The sequence below is a fragment of the Pristiophorus japonicus genome, chromosome 5, assembly GCF_044704955.1.
Source record: "Pristiophorus japonicus isolate sPriJap1 chromosome 5, sPriJap1.hap1, whole genome shotgun sequence".
NCBI lineage: Eukaryota > Metazoa > Chordata > Chondrichthyes > Pristiophoridae > Pristiophorus > Pristiophorus japonicus.
In genome coordinates, this window is record NC_091981.1 from 97,393,390 (window position 1) to 97,411,237 (window position 17,848).

The following is a 17,848-nucleotide window of genomic DNA, read 5'->3' on the forward strand; positions in this document are numbered from 1 at the left end:
CAACTGCTTTAGTAATTCCTCCAAATTACGGAGATGGGAGTCGGTGTCCCTGCCCGTGATAAGTATGCCGTCTTGAAATACAACCGTCCCCGGGATGGACTTGAGCAGACTCTCCATGTTGCGCTGGAATATGGCAGCTGCCGACCTGATGCCAAATGGGTATCGATTGTACATGAAAAGGCCTCGATGTGTGTTGATGGTGGTGAGTAGCTTGGATTCCTCGGTCCATTCTTGCGTCATATACGCAGATGTGAGATCTAATTTTGAGAAAAGTTTACCTCCAGCCAATGTGGCAAATAAGTCCTCCGCTCTGGGCAGCGGTACTGGTCCTGTAGGGAGACTCTGTTTATGGTAGATTTGTAGTCCCCACAGATTCGTACGGATCCATCAGGCTTCATGACTGGGACAATGGGACTTGCCCAGTCGCTAAATTCCACAGGTGATATAATGCCTTCCCGCAGAAGCCTGTCTAGTTTGTGTTCAATCGTTTCCCTAGTCACACAGGGTACAGCTCTGGCCTTGTGATGGACCGGTCTAGCATCTTGTGTGATGTAGATTTTGACTTTGGCCCCTTTGAAAGTGCCCACACTTGGCTGAAAGAGATGTTCAAATCGCTTTATAACTGTTGAGCAGGAGGTCCATTCCTCTAATGGCATGGCATGGACATCATCCCATTTCCAGTTTAGTTTTGCCAGCCAGCTTCTCCCCAGCAGTGCTGGGGGGTCTCCGGGGACAATCCACAGGGGAAGTCGGTTCACTGTCCCTTTGTGTGTGACAGAGAGCATTGCGCTGCCGAGGACTGGTACGATTTCTTTGGTATAGGTCCTTAGTTTGGTGTCGACCCTTGTGAGTTTTGGTCTGTCTCTTTTATGCAGCCACAGTTGTTCAAATTGTTGAGCGCCCATGAGAGATTGACTCACTCCCGTATCCAGCTCCATGTTGACAGATATATCGTTGAGTAGGACCCTCATCATTATAGGAGGCGCCCTGTTGTCGGAGCAGCGGCCATTGATCGTGTTGACCCGCTGTACATCGGTGTCCCCGGTATTGTCCCCACCATCTTCTGGTCCACTTTCCGACCCATCCGATTCGTATACCAGCCGAGCTGCCGTTTTTTTGCACATGCGGGCCAAATGCCCTGTATATTCACAATTTCTGCAAACAGCCTGCTGAAATCGACATCCTCTTGACGAGTGCCCACCCCCACACCTCCAGCACAGACCTGTTCCATTGTTCAAAAAGTTCCCAAAGAATGAGCTGCGTCTGGCTGATCTCTCTTGAGCTTCTCTCAGTTTGTAGTTGATTGTTCGATTTACAATGCGAGCAATCAACTAAATAGTTTCTTCTTCCCCTACCAAGATTGTCTGTGCAACCAGTGCTGCTGCCTCGAAGGTCAAGTTCTTGGTCTCTATGAGCTTTCGGAATATGCCTGCGTGGCCTATTCCTTCAATGAAAAAGTCTCTCAGCATTTCTCTCCTCAGTTCATCGGAGAACTCACATAAACTAGCCAACCTCCGAAGTTCCGCCACGAAGTCGGGTATGCTCTGGCCCACACAGCGTCTGTAGTTGTAGAACCTGTGTCTACCATGTGTTGGCTGCTCGCTGGCTTCAGGTGGTCTCTTACCAGTGTGTATAATTCTTCAAACAACTTGCTTGCTGGTTTCTCGGGTGCCAACAGATCCTTCATTAAAGCGTATGTTTTCGAGCCACAGCTGGTCAAGAGATGGGCTCTTCTCTTGTCTGCCTTATTGTCGCCTAACCAGTCTTTGGTTACAAAGCTTTGCTGGAGCCTTTCTATAAAGTCCTCCCAATTGTCTCCCGCATTGTACTTTTCATCTGATCCGTTGTTCACCATTCTGTGGATTCTGTAATCCCGTAACTTGTCGCCACTGTAAAGTCCTGTCCCCTCAGTACAGATTCACACGAGGCATGTAGTGAAGTCAAGGTCACTCTGGACCTACACCTTTATTTCACAGCTCTGGAATGCTGCATTTGCCTGAGACCTGTCCTTATATACCTGTCTTTTGCAAGTGTACCCCTGGTGGTAAGGTATGCTGGTGGTTACAGGTCATATCTTATTACAGTCATGTATAGCATGTTAGGATACAGTTATATATAATAATGTAAGATACATGACAGTTTCAATGAGATCACCTCTCATTCTTCTCAACTCCAGAGAGCATCCGCCCATTCTACGCAATCTCTCATCATGACACAGGAATCAATCTGTTTGCACTGCCTCCAAGACAAGTATATCCTTCCTTCGATAAGGAGACTAAAACTGCGCACAGTCTCACCAAGGCCCTGCACAATTGTAGCAAGACTTCCTTACTCTTATACTCCAACCCCATTGCAATAAGTGACAACATGCCATTTTATTTCCTTATTGCTTGCTGTACCTCTGTGCTAGCTTTCTGTGTTTCTTGCACAAGGACACCCAAATCTCTCTCAACACCAACATTTAAAAGTTTCTCACCATTTAAAAAATATTCAGCTTTTCTATTCTTCCTCCCAAAGTGAATAACCTCACATTTCCTGACCTTAGTCTATCTACATCCCTTTGCAGATGCTTTGGGCTGGATTTTAGGCTCTTCTGTTTTTGGGGCAAAAACGGAGGCGAAAGTTACTGGCCGGGAATAGTCTGTGCTTTGGTAAGGAAGTTTCAGCATTTGGGCCGTGCATCAGGGGGCGCAGCGCGAAGAGAGGCATTGTACACATTTTGTGGTGCAAAAATGGGAAACTCACGAACTAAACTGCCAGACTGTGTGCGCTCCGAGAGAGGGGATCGGGGGGGGGGGGAAATCTTTTTAAAAATTGATAAAAACATTCCCAAAACATTGCCCACGCCATCACAACAAAAGTCACTAAAACAATTAAAAGAGCAAACACTCGTACTTACCTCTGGAGTACTTTACCTTGCTCACCGCCGCCGGCATGGCTGAACTGCACTGATTTCCCAGGCGGTCATTGCGGGCTCACTTCCGGGCGGATGAGTCAGGGGAAAGTCCAAGCTCCTGCCGGTGTCGAACACCCGGCGCAGTTCTTCCCGGCGGTGCTGCTGAGCGCTGCCACAAATACGGACCAGAGGATCACGAAGGGGTACAGGAGACCTGAACGCCGTCTTTCACGCCGCTCTGGGGCGAAACCCGGAGCACAAAGGATCGGAAAATCCAGCCCTTTGTGTTCTCCTCACAGCTTACTGTCCCACCTAGCTTTGTATAGTCAGCAAACTTGGATACATTAAACTTGGTCCCTTCATCTAAGTCATTGTAAATAGCTGAGGCACCAGAGCTGATCCTTACAGCACTCCACAAGTTACAGGCTGCCAACCTGAAAAAGACACGTTTATCACGGTATTCACTGAGGCATGTGAAAGCATGGGCCTTACGCTTAACATCCGTAACACAAAGGTCCTCCACCAGCCTGTCACCACTGCCCTCCAATCATCAAGATCCACGGTACGGCCCTGGACAACGTGGACCATTTCCCATATCTCGGGAACCTCTTATCAACAAAGGCAGACATTGATGCGGAGATTCAACATCGCCTCCAGTGCGCCAGTGCAGCCTTCGGCCACCTGCGGAAAAGAATATTTGAAGATCAGGCCCTCAAGCAGGAATGGGGTACTGAAGTTGAATGTTCAGCCATGAACTCATTGAATGGCGGTGCAGGCTAGAAGGGCCGAATGGCCTACTCCTGCACCTATTTTCTATGTTTCTATGTTTCTAAGTCTACCACCAAGCTCATGGTCTACAGGGCTGTAGTAATACCCACCCTCCTGTATGGATCTGAGGCATGGACGATGTGTAGAAGGCACCTTAAGTCACTGGAGATATATCACCAACAATGTCTCCGCAAGATCCTGCAAATTCCCTGGGAGGACAGGCGCACCAACATCAGTGTCCTCGACCAGGCTAACATCCCCAGTATTGAAGCACTGACCACACTCGATCAACTTCGCTGGGTAGACCACATAGTTCGCATGCCAGATACGAGACTCCCTAAGCAAATGCTTTATGCGGAGCTCCTTCATGGTAAATGAGTCAAAGGAGGACAGCGAAAACATTATGAAGACACCCTCAAAGCCTCCCTGGTAAAGTGCAACATCACCACTGACACCTGGGAGACCCTGGCCGAAGACCGCCCGAGGTGGAGGAATTACATCCGGGAGGGTGTTGAGCTCTTCGAGTCTCAACGCAAAGAGCATGAAGAGGCCAAGCGCAGGCAGCGGAAGGAGCACGCAGCAAACCAGCCGCACTCACTCGTCGAATGTCTGTCCCACCTGTAATAGCGTCTGTGGCTCTCGTATCGGACTGTTCAGCCATCAAAGAACTCACTTTGGGAGTGGAAGCAAGTCTTCCTCGATTCCGAGGGACTGCCTATGATGATGATGATTTAAGGAGAAGCTAGATAAAAAAAATGAGAGAGAAAGGAATAGAAGGATGTATTAATGTGGTTAGATGAAGGGTGGGAGGAAGTTCGCGTGGAGCATTAACACCAGCCCGGACCTGTTGGGCCGAATGGCCAGCTTTTGTGCTGTAAGTTGGATTGTTACCTGAGCCACATGCAAACTGGCATAGGGACAAGCAGATCAGTAAGTTAAATACATGTGGTATGGGAAGGGGTTTCGATTCATGGGGCACTGGCACCAGTACTGGGGAACGAGGAAGCTGTGAGGAGGATGTTAAAAGGCTGCAGGATGACTTGGACAGGTTAGGAGAGTGGGCAAACAAGTGGCAGATGCAGTTTAATGTGGATAAGTGTGAGGTTATCCACTTTGGTGGCAAAAACACGAGGGCAGAATATTATCTGAAAGGCGGCAGATTAGGAAAAGGGGAAATGCAATGAGACCTGTGTTCAGTTTTGGTCTCCTAATCTGAGGAAGGACGTTCTTGCTATTGAGGGAGTGCAGCGAAGGTTCACCAGACTGATTTCCGGGATGACAGGACTGACATATGAGGAGAGACTGGATCAACTGGGCCTGTATTCACTGGTGTTTAGAAGGATGAGGGGGGGGATCTCATAGAAACATATAAAATTCTGACAGGACTGGACAGGTTAAATGCAGGAAGAATGTACCCGATGTTGGGGAAGTCCAGAACCAGGGGACACAGTCTAAGGATAAGGGGTAAGCCATGTAGGACTGAGATGGAGAAACTTCTTCACTCAGAGTTGTTAACCTGTGGAATTCCCTACCGCAGATCGTTGTTGATGCCAGTTCATTGGATATATTCAAAAGGGAGTTAGATATAGCCCTTATGGCTGAAGGGATCAAGGGGTATGGAGGGAAAGCAGGAAAGGGGTACTGAGGTGAATGATCAGCCATGATCTTATTGAATGGTGGTGCAGGCTCGAAGGGCCGAATGGCCTACACATGCACCTAATTTCTATGTTTCTATGTTCCGTTGGGGCGAGCTCCACTTAAACCAGGTGGAACCATTGTCCTGACGAATCGAATAACTAGGGCTGTAGATAGAGCTTTAAACTAAAAAAGGGAGGTCAGATGAGGGGAAATTTAGAAAGCTAAAGAGAAAATTCAAAGCAGTATCGTAATTTGGGTAAAGATAAGCAGACTGTTACAGGAAGGGATAGAGAGTTTAATGGTAATAGCGCATCAGCGAATAGTGCATCAGCGAATATCATGAGAGCAGGGACGAATGGTATAAAGTTTTAATTAAAGGCTCTTTATTTGAATACACGAAGCATTCTTAAATGAAACCAACCTAAATGTAAATGAAACAGGAAAGGAGAGCATAGGAAAGACTAAACCATGGGAGAACATAGATGGCCAGGGAATAAATAAGAGTTATAGAGCAGGAGTGTAAAAAGATGCTTAAAAATAAAGAGAGTAAAATGAGCTAAACTGTCTGTACATCAATGCACAGAGTGTTCATAATAAAACAGGGGAACTGGAGGAAATAATACGTTGTGAAGAACCAGATATCGTATGAGATTCCTCTGTAGTTGCCGCAGTCGGACTTGTCCCCTTTTTTAAAGATGGTCACGATTACGGCATCTCGGAGATCTCCAGGCATGCACTCCTCCTTCCAGATGAGAGAGAGATGAGGTTGTCCATTTGCGCCAACAGTGTTCTCGATCAGGCCAACATCCCCAGCATCGAAGCACTACTCAAACAGCTCCATTGGGTGGGCCACAAGACTCCCAAAGCAAGTGCTCTACTCTGAACTCCTACACCGCAAGCGATCCCCAGGTGAGCAGAGGAAATGTTTCAAGGACACCCTCAAAGCCTCCTTGATAAAGTGCAACATCCCCACCAACACCTGGGAGTCCCTGGCCAAAGACCGCCCAAGACAGAAAAAGAGCATCTGGGATGGTGCCGAACACTTCGAGTCTCGTCACCGAGGGCATGCAGAAAACAAGTGCAGGCAGCGGAAGCAGCGTGTGGCAAACCAGACTCCCCACCCACCCTTTCCTTCAACAACTGTCTGTCCCACCTGTGACAGAGACTGTAATTCCTGTATTGGATTGTTCAGTCACCTGAGAACTCACTTTTAGAGTGGAAGCAAGTCTTCCTCAATTCCGAGGGACTGCCTATGATGATGATGATAGTATGAGACATGGCTACAGAAAATTAAGGATTGGGAATTAAACATTGCAGGGTGCAACATATTTAGAAAAGATAGAGAGGGAGAAAAAGGGAAGGTAGAGTAGCTATACATATTAGAGATAACATAACGGCAGTAGAAAAATGTAACACAGCTATCAGTTGGACAGAAATAGAATCCATGTGGATAGAAATAAAAGATAATAAAGGATCAATTATACTAATAAGGTCTACAGATCACCTAATAGTGAAAGGGAGCTGGAGGAAGAAATATGCAAATAAATTAAGGAAATGAGTAAAAAAAACATCAAATAATGATAATGAGGGATTTCAGCTACCCCAAAATTAATTGGCCAGAAGAGGTAGGTAAAGGGGATAAGAGAATGGAGTTCATACAATGTGTACAGGACTCCTTTCTAACCCAATATGTAAGAAGCCAACAAGGGAGCATTCGGTACTGGAGCTAGTAATGGAGACTGAACCAGTGCAGATAAGAGAAATAAAAGTAGGGGAAGGTCTAGGCAATACTGACCATAATATAAGGTACTTTAAGATAATAATTGAGAAGGACATAAGTATGATGAAGAACAGGGTAATATATTAGAGAAAAGACTATTTTGACGGGCTGAGAATTGAACAATATATTCTGCTAATCAACAAAAGCAATCTTAACACTAACAAGACACCATGGATAAATAAAGACATAAAGGAGAAATTGACGGTAAGGAAAGAGGCATACACTAAGTACATGGACAGCAGGGGAGAGCATGACAAGGGAGACTACGAAGAGATTAGATGAGTCAGATTAGGAAGTCAAAAAAACAATCAGGAAGGCAAAGAGGAACTATGAAATTAAATTATCAAGAAACATAAAATAAAATAATAAAACATTCTACAGGCACCCAAGTAAAATATAAGAAAGTTAGGATGGGAATAGAGCCACTAAAGGACAGTCAGGATCAAATTGCAGGCAACGACAGTGAAATAGCAGAAATATTAAATAATATTTTGCTTCAGTATTTACCAGGGAGACAGATCAGATAGACATGACATCGGAAGATGAGATTAGAAATGATATATCCACATTTAAAATAAAAAAATGAAAATTATTAAATAAATGATTCAAATTCAAAGAGGATAAAACCCCTGGTCCAGATGGATTACATTCACGTATTTTAAAAGAATCTAGGGAAGAGATAGCAGAGGCACTATTACACATATTTAATAATCCATTAGAAAAAGATTATTTTTGAAGAAGGGAGATAGAACATGTCCAGGGAATTATAGACCAGTTGGCTTAACATCAGTGGTAGGAAAAATAATGAAATCACTACTAAAGGAAATAATAGAAGAACATCCAGAGACCAAAAATATAATAATTAAAGCCAGCATGGATTTCAAAAGGGAAAGTCTTGCTTGACCAATTTCATTGAATTCTTTGAATGGGTAACAGAGAGAGTAGGCAAGGGTAATGCAGTGTATATAATTTATCTAGATTTCCAAAAGGCCTTCGCTAAGGTACCCCATAATAGACTGAGGAATAAGGTCAGAGAATGCAGAGTTGGGACAAGTAGTAGAATGGATAGCTAGCTGGCTTCAAGACAGAAAGCGGAGAGAAGGGGTGAAGGGTAGCTATTCACAGAGGCAGAAGGTAGATAGTGGGGTCCTACAGGGATCAGTGCTGGGATCAATGTTGTTCACAATTTATATTAATGATTTAGACTTTGGAATCAAAAACACAATTTCTAAATTTGCGGATAACACCAAATTGGGGAGGATAGTCAATACTGAGAAGGATTGCAACAAATTACAAGACGACATTAATAAACTTGCAGAATGGGCATTTAATTTGTAAATGAATTTTAACACAGATAAATGTGAGGTACAGGTACAGCGCCTAAAATCTGGAACCCTCGGGACCGAGGCTGTTCCGATTCCGGGCTTTTCAGGACTTTCGATTTGTTTTCTAATATCACGAATCCGGAAACACCCAAGCCCAGGTTTGGGTATTTTCGGATTTCGGAACGTCAGAAAGGAGGGTGGGGGAGATTCCCGCTGAAGAGTTGTTCGGGCAGTCCGGCCCGGCCAAGGCGGTCGTCGTCGGGCGGGCCCCGCCAAGGATGTTGTCGGGTGGGCCCCGCCTAGGAAGTCGTTGTCAGGCAGGCCCCGCCGAGGAGTTCAGGTTTGCCGGCCCCACTAAGGAAGTGTTCGGGCGGGCCATGCCGAGGTGGTGTTCGAGCAGGCCCAAGGAGGTTGTCGGGTGAGCCGGCCTCGAGGTAAGGGCAGCAGTGGTGGGTCGAGGCGAGCGGTGTCGAGGTGAGGCAAGGCCCAAGGTCGGGCAGCAGCGAAGCCCCAAGGTAGGCAGCGTCGTCAGGTCCGGATTCCGGAACATTTTACAGATTCTGGACGACCCTGCCACCAATCGGTACGGAGTCCGGATTGTGAAACATTCCGGAACTCCGGATTCTCGACGCTGCACCTGTATTACATTTATAAAGAGGTCACACATTACTTGGAAAATAAGAATCTTAATGGGGTATAGATGCACTTCAGGAGAGACTAGATAACAATATGAGGGAGAAGGGAATAGAGAATAAGAGTTAGATGAGGAAAGACAGAAAGAGATTTGAGTGGAGCATAAACGCCAGCATGGGCTGGTTAGGCCAAATGTTCTGTTTCTTTGCTGTATATCCTATGTAATCCTATGTAAATACTAGGTAATTCTATGCAGTACTATGTATATTGCTTCTCCTCATTCTTCCTACGAAAATACATCACTTCGCACTTCTCGCCATTAAATTTAACCTGTCTGCCCATTTCACCAGTCTTTCAACGACTTCCTGAAGTCTGTTCCTATCACTGTTTACTACATTTTCAAGTTTCATGTCTTCAGTAAACTTTGAAATTATGCCCTGTATGCCCAAGTCTAGGTCATGAATATATTAAAAAAGTGCAGTGGGCCACATTCCAACCCCTGGGGACATCACTGTATATTTCCCTCCGGTCTGAAAAACAACCGTTCACCACTACTCTCTGCTTTCTCTACCATAGCCAATATTGTATCCCCGCTACAAATGTCCCTTTATCCCATGGTCTCAATTTTGCTAACAAGTCTATTACGTGGTACTTTATCAAACGCCTTCCATTTCACAACATCAAGCGCACTACCCTCATCAAACCTCTCCGTTACTTCATCACTGAACTCAATCAAGTTTGTCAAACATGATTTGTCTTTAAATAATCTGTACTTTATTTATACTGACTGTCATTTATTAACACATATTTTTTCAATTGACAATTGATTTTGCCTCGGATTATTGGGGAGCAATTTTAATCTAAAAAAAACAGGTGTGTTGGGGTCAGGTGGGAAATTAAAGTGTTAAAAATCTGAATCCGACCAAAACCCACCTACTTCCAGTTTTAACGAAGGCAGGATAGAGGGTGGCCAGCCAACCTGCTCCAAGGAGGTGGGCCGTCCATTTAAATATTATAATGAGACTAGAAAACCCTGATTTAACCTCCATTTTGAATTTAACTTTAGCTGGCTGTTTTTCAGACTGAAGGGAAATACACAGTGATGTCCTCCAGGGGTTGGTATGTGGCCCACTGCTCTTTAATATATTCACGACCTAGACTTGAGCATACAGGGCATAATTTCGCAAGCCTCGTGAAACCCGCCTGCTAAAGTTGAGGACTTCCGGACCCAGGAGGTAACTGTCCCCCCACAATGTTTCCCATGCAAATCAGGCCCTGCCATTAAATTTGGCAGGACCTGCGGGAAACCCATTCTCCTGGGTTGCCTGACCCCTTCAGAGAACCCCCAACCCCCACCCCCACCCTGCACCCAACCCGCCTCCCCATCAAAATTCAGGCCATTGCCTGTAAACGTTTCCCCACCACCGATGTTAGGCTTTACTGACCTGTATTCAAACATTAAAATATACATACTAATTTATACAGCACTGCAAAATGAAATAGTAGTAATGGAGCTTCCACCTTCAAAGGGTAAATGCTGCTACCACTCATCATGGAGAACAGCATACCCTGTAGCTTTATTTATGGGAAAGTGATAAGTATTATTAATTAGTTTTAAAACATATTTTAAAGTTAGGCTTGTCAACAACAATGATGTATACAAACATCAAACAAGTCTAGACTTGCTGAGTGCTAAAACTGTCACAAGGAGAAATAAAACAGCATTATGTGCCATGAGCTTTATAAATCGACAACATGTCTGGGTTAAAACAGGTTACTTATGGTGATTTATAAGAGAACTGATTGTACATGCTTTGTGTTTCCATACTGTAGTTGTAGATCAATTTTGACTTTTCTACTTCTTCTGTAACAAAGAATTCAATTATTTATAATCATGTGCTATTCAGCCCACTGTCACATTAGGGTAAAGCTCTGCATCAGAGAAACAGAAAATCCATCGTAACCAAAATGCCTAATTTTCCCCTGCAATGATCATGGTGAACTCCAATGATTATAACTACTCAGAAAAACAAATGCAGATTGCAAAATGTCTGTGACGAGCCTCTTGCACTGCAGTGCTGTACTGATAGAACACGATTTCCAAATATTAATTTTGTAATCTTTGGCTAAATTTAGAAGATTAATTTTACACATTATTGTGTTACCCAGTAAGGAAACTGCAGTCTAGTGGAGCAGTAAATATTCAGAATAATTACTCCATCAAAGTATTCACAAGGAAGACATCAACAATATGCCCTCCCAAAAACAGAGTACCAAGGCAAAATACAGGACTGGGTGTGGTACCCCAGGACTCAGTGTCAGCACCACTACTGTTTCTCATTTATATCAATAACTTGCATTCATAAATTCAATGAAAATTGTTCAAATTTTCAGACAATATCAAACTAGGAGGGGCAGCGAAATGAAAATAGGTGCTCCACAGGTAGGCTCCAGAGATGAGGGGGTTGACTTATGAGGAAAGGCTGAGTAGGTTGGGCCTCTACTCATTGGAATTCAGAAGAATGAGAGGTGATCGTATCGAAATGTATAAGATTATGAGGAGGCTTGACAAGGTGATGCAGAGAGGATGTTTCCACTGATGGGGGAGACTAGAATTAGGGGGCATAAGGGGCCACCCATTTAGAACTGAAATGAGGAGAAATTTCTTCTCTCAGAGGGTTGTGAATCTGTAGAATTCGCTGCCTCAGAGAGCTGTGGAAGCTGGGACATTGAATAAATTTAAGACAGAAATAGACAGTTTCGTAAACGATAAGGGGATAAGGGGTTATGGAGAGCGAGCAGGGAAGTGGAGCTGAGTCCATGATCAGATCAGCCATGATCTTATTAAATGGCAGAGCAGGCTCGAGGGGCCATATGGCCTACTCTTGCTCCTATTTCTTATGTTCTTATGTTCTAAGTCAATAACACAGAAAAAGATACATTTGCACTGAAAAAAATATTTTTTCCTTTTGAGTGAGGTAACATTCCCTATATTAAATTCATTTTCACCCCTTTTCCTAATTGGGTTTCCCGAATGAAGCACCATCTGTAGCCAAAAAGGCTGGCAGCTGACCTCCACCCGCCCCGCCCCCCACCATGTTTTCACCATATTGTTGTAACACCCAACATTGATAAGTCTGACTTTGGAATATGTTTCAAAGCTGATTAATAATACTTATCACTTTCCCATAAATAAAGCTACAGGGTTTGCTGTTCTCCATGATGAGTGGTAGCAGCATTTACCCTCTGGAGGTGGAAGCTCCACTACTGCTATTTCACTTTGCAGTGCTATATATATTTTAGTGTTTGAATGCAGGCCAGGAAATGTGATGGGGATAATTCCTCCTTCAATTTTTCCCTTTTCTCTGCTCAACAATATTGCACAGTAATGCAGCTAAAATCAAAAATCAGCCATGTCAAGGCTTACAGACACCAACCCATCTCACAACATGCTGCAACTGAACGTTGGCTGTTCCAACAGATGGCCTAACTTCCTCAAATAATCTTTTTCTTTTACCTTACTGGAAATGTATACAGTTTTAGCGACTTCATCCTTTGTAAACAATGCACAGACTTTCAAAATAGATCAGGGTTCAAATCAGTGCCAGAAATTAAATTTGAAAATTAGTCACTGGTTACTCACTCTTAAGTTAATTGTATTCTAACAAATTAATAAAATACACCTTTAGAATAAATTAAGAGTTTATCAGTGAGGTAGTGAGGAGCTGCAGTAACCACAAATAATTCAATGCAGTAGTGAGTAAGATTGGAAACTTAGCCATAAATACACTGCTGTTATTTGCACATTGGTGAATTACTTCAGTTTTCATAAGAAGATAAAAAATTAAGAATTATGAGCAGTAGACCATGCAGCCCCTCGAGCCTGCTCCGCCATTCAATAAGATCTCATTACAGGGGTTGGCCATTGAAGACTGAGATTAGGAAGTGTTTCCTCACTCAGAATCCTCTACCCCAAAGGGCTGCCGATGCTGAATCATTGAGTATATTCAAGGCGGAGTTCGATAGATTTTTGGACTCTAGGGGAATCAAGGGATATGGAGATCGGGCGGAAAAGTGGAGTTGAGTTCAAAGATCTGCCATGGGCTGGATTTTTGGCTCGTTTGCGTCTCTGTTTGCGCTCCAGAGGGGTGGTAAATGGTGTTTCCAGGCGTAATGTCGGCGCCCAGCTTTTAGAGCCCGGCCGGTAATTCGGCTCATGGTTTGTGGCGGCGCAAAAACTTACCGTGCCCCCGCCCCCACCCCCCCCTTTCTAGTTTAATTGAGATCATGATGCCCCGGATGCAAAATTCGGTCCTAACGCCTCCCCCAGGAAACGTCTGAAAAAACAGGTATTCCCAGGGTGCAGTAGACAGTATTGGCTGCATATTTAAATGAAGGATGAGGCTCCTACATCACAGGTCACATTGACTGCAACGGTTGCACACATCACTCTGCGTAAAGCTCTGGCTTGCAAACGGCACTTTTAGCTGCTATTACAGTGCCCTTACAACTTCAGTGAGAGAATTTAATGGGGGCATTACTAGTTCGACAGCGTACCAAGCTCCACGCTATTGCCAGGCGGCGTCAAGCTAGAAGAAAGACTCTTGGCCATGTTGGCCCACGGATGATGAGGGGCCAAAGACATCTGGGGAGGAGGGCTTACCCCCCACGGGTTTACAGGTACCAACGCTCATACCTCCAGCTCTCTGAGGAGCAGTGTGTGAGAAGGTTGTCCTTCCGAAAGGCCATCATGAGGGGACAGGCATTGCCAGTGGGGATTGCACGGCAATTTCAGGAGGAGGAGGACAATGAAGAGGAGCCTAACGAGGCCCCCATTGGATAGCCACACCATCCACGGGGGAGGCAGTATGGAGATGCTGCCGGACCAAGAGTCGCATGTCGCTAGCTCACAATGGAACAGCTCTCCTAAATGGAGGAAAATGAGGGATGGAGCTAATATTGGATATCCCATGTGCCCCCATAAAGGCTCATCTCCGGTGAAAGTTGGAATGATACACAAGACACAAATGACAAGGAATGAATCGTAAATGTTACTGCAACAAAGTAACAAAAGCTCCCCCCACCAAATTATAACCATACAATATACAACGTTATGTTCCAGGGCATTGAGCAATAATGAAGTTCCTTAAATCCACAAAACTTTCTTTAACGCCACGATTTTCAGTTGGGGCGCAAAAACATCCGTGTATAACGCCTGATTTTGCGCCCCCGATCATGGAAACTAATTTTTTCCTGAATTTTGCAGACAGGGGCGCAAACATTTTACAAGCAGTATCAGGACCGCCCCGCCACCAATACTGCCCCGAAATCTCAAAAGCTAAAAATCCAGCCCACTGCCCCCTAGTTCTAGACTCTCCAGCCAGGGGGAGACAACCTCTCAGCATCTACCCCATCAATCCCCCTCAGAATCTTATGTTTCAGATCACCAAAGCCAAAAAGTAAAATACTTCTGGCTAATTGGTGATGTAATTTATTAATAAGACATAATTCTTGGTAAGTAGGGACATATTTTCTCAACACTTGTACTAAATTCCACTGCCTGCATTAATAAAGCGCACAGAGCAAATCTAACATTTAAAGTACTTGTTTTACATAGTAAAAAATGGAAATGGGAGGAAAAATTCTAGGCAACAGTTATTGACTTCCTCCCTTTCAGAGTTTTTTCTCGTAAGTTAAATGTATAGGCCATGACTTGAACTTGAAGAAACTCTAGTCATATACTTACATTCTGCCATGAAACAAGACGCATCCTTACCTTCAGTACTCGCGTAATACTTTGTCTCCAGAGATGTTTTCTCCCAGCTCTCGACATCATGCTACAACTAAATTCTGTGTTACATGTAATATATTGGAACTTTCAATCAGTTAAAAACCATGCAACCTCAAGCTCCCCAGAAGTGAAGTCAGACTTGGGAATGCCTGAACAATCAAACTGGCTTTCTCAGATTCTGAATCATGGTTTGTGAACCTCAGAGATTAATAGTGTAGCTATTTAATCAATGTATAAAACAGACCAATGGTATTCAAATGCGTTAATTGTTTCCCATGCCTTTATACTCAGACATTGCAGTTCACAATGTCCCAAATTCCAAACTGTCAAACAATTCATAGTAAACTGTTTACTTATGTTTGTGAAGCCAACCAAGTATATATCCCTACCTCCATTTCCAAAATCTCTAAATACTTGTATACACAGTATCTTTTCACTTTCTACTGAGTTAAGATTCAGTACAGTCTTAACTGATAAACATTATTAGTCGTCTAAACTTTTTTTTAAAAACAAACAAAAAGTATTATATGTACCCCAGTACAATTTTCCATCTCATTGTGCGATATAATTATCTCATAAAAGTGCTTTGACTATACATTTAGTTTGCAGGTTTATTGGTAAATCATTTTTCATTGTGCTCATCAACTTGAGATGTCTGCACCTGGGAATAAAACACTTCTTATTAGTCTTATTCTGGGACAAATTTGGAAGTGGCTTAGTGAGACATAACAGTACCCCCGCAATGGCGATGAGTGTGAAAGTAATGGGTTGGGCATTGTCGGGGTGCTTTATGATGTTGATGTGGGTTGGTGCCAACCTGGCGCTTCATGTGGCAGCCAGGGTTTACAGCATCAAGTAGGGTAAATCTGGCCATGGTCAGGCCATTCCTGGCGTCCTGGGCAGCAATGTGGTCGGGTGCTGATGCCCTGTGCAGCATCAGGTGATTGTGGAGAAGGTTGGTGTTGTTGTTGATGTTGCCGGTGCCCTTGCAACTATCTCTCCTTGGTCCTCAGAATCCCACCACGATCAGCCTCAACACCATCAGCGCCAGGCACGCTTGGTGCTGTACATCCTGGCTGCGACATGATGCACAAAGTTGGCATCATCCCACACCAACACCCTAAAGCATCCCTACAATGCCCAGGCCATTCCTTTCACAATCATCACCATTGCGGGGGGTACTGTTATGTCTCACTGTTCACTGCAACTCACTAAGCCACTTCCAAAGGTGCACACAAATCTGTCCAAGTAATGAAAGTGTTGAAAATAAAGGTTTCAATGTTTGTCACCACAGTAACAGAAACTTTACATGAACTTTGCATAAAAGACCCAAGTGGCTACCCTTGAGTGTTATAAGTTGGTATGATTGCACAAGGATGAGAGTGAGTGTGAGGGGTGGTTAGTGAGATGGGGATCTGATAATATAGATAGATAGGGATGAGTAGAGATGCAAGGTAAGTTGGTGTGAGTAAGGATGTGCAGGAGTAGGGTACGGAAGGCAGAGTGATGGGGATGTGATGAGAAGCACAGCAGGATGAGGTAGAGTGTGGCTTTGTACTAATGTTTCGTGACCTACTGAGATAATTCAAACATTTACAGCACTGCACCCAGGTCCTCCTGACGACATCCCTGTTTGTGCGCTCCTGTGCAATGTGCCCATGGAAAGGGAAGAGAACCTCCCTGTGTGTTGTGACTCTCCATAAATATATTGTGGGAGTCATGGGAGAGCCTGGGTGCAGCCCTGTGCCTTTGTGCAGCCACTGTCAGTGTTTTCAGCATCTCAATGCTATAGAACACTAACAGCACAAATGTCAAAATTAATTTGGACATGGTCCCTTTAAGGAAACCGGCTGATGAGTCAACAAATGACGTCACCAGACCCACTTCCTGTAATTGGCCGGGAAATGTGCTGAGCAGGCTTAACAAGCCCAATCAAGGGAAATTCATTTTACACAGCCGCCTGGAGCCAGCAGTGGGGCCGGGAGCCAACATCAATATTGCCCGCTACAGACCCGCCGAGGTTAGTAAAATCCTGGCCAATGTTTCAGATCGATGACCTGACAAAAGGATGGGGGTGGCACTTCGGCTATCTTAGATTGGTTCTCAGATAAGAACTAATATAATCAGCAGCAGCAGCTTCAGCCTGCCATTGACAGAACTGCAGCTCAACATGAGAGAGTGGAGCAGCAGAGAAGGCAACAGAAAAAGGGTGCAGTTTGCAGGAAGCACTACCCAAAACACAGGTTGTACAGGCAGAGGTTGAGTTTCCTTGACATGTCAGAAGAGCAGTGTGTCAGAAGGCTCAACTTGTCATGTTAGATGGTGTCAGACATCTGCAGCCTCCTAGAAGACGACCTGCTCCCTGCTGGACCCAGTAGCCACGTGTTACCAGTGGCTGTCAAAGTCACCAGCTCCCCCCAACCTTTTAGGCTCCGAATCCTTCTCAAATCTGCCGGAGACATATCCAGGATCTCCCAGTCGGCGGCCCACAAATGCGTAAGACAGATGACTGATGGCTTGTTCGCCAGGGTCGGTAATTATGTGAACTTCGCCAACGATGACGCCAGTCAGATAGAGCGTGCACTCGGATTTGTGTCTCTGACTGGATTCCCACAGGTGCAGGGCATTATCAACTGCACACATGTGCCAATCCGGGCACCCCCAGAACAACCAGGAGTATTCATCAACTGCAAGGGCTCTACTCCATCATTGTGCAGCTGGTGTGCAACCACAAAAAGATATTTATGCAGGTGTGTGCAAGATTCCCAGGGAACTGCCATGATGCTTTTGTCCTGCAGCAGTCCAAGCTCCCCGACGTCTTTGCACCTGTTTGCAGACTTGAGAGGTGGGTGCTAGGATACATGGGATACCCACTTCAAACTTAACTAATGACATCCATCCAACACCCAACCAATGAAGCCCAATAGTGCTACTATGACTAACAGGGTCTCCAGAGTGGTCGTGGTTTGCTGCTTTTTGCATAACATTGCGCAGCCGCGAGGCTTGGACATGCAGGA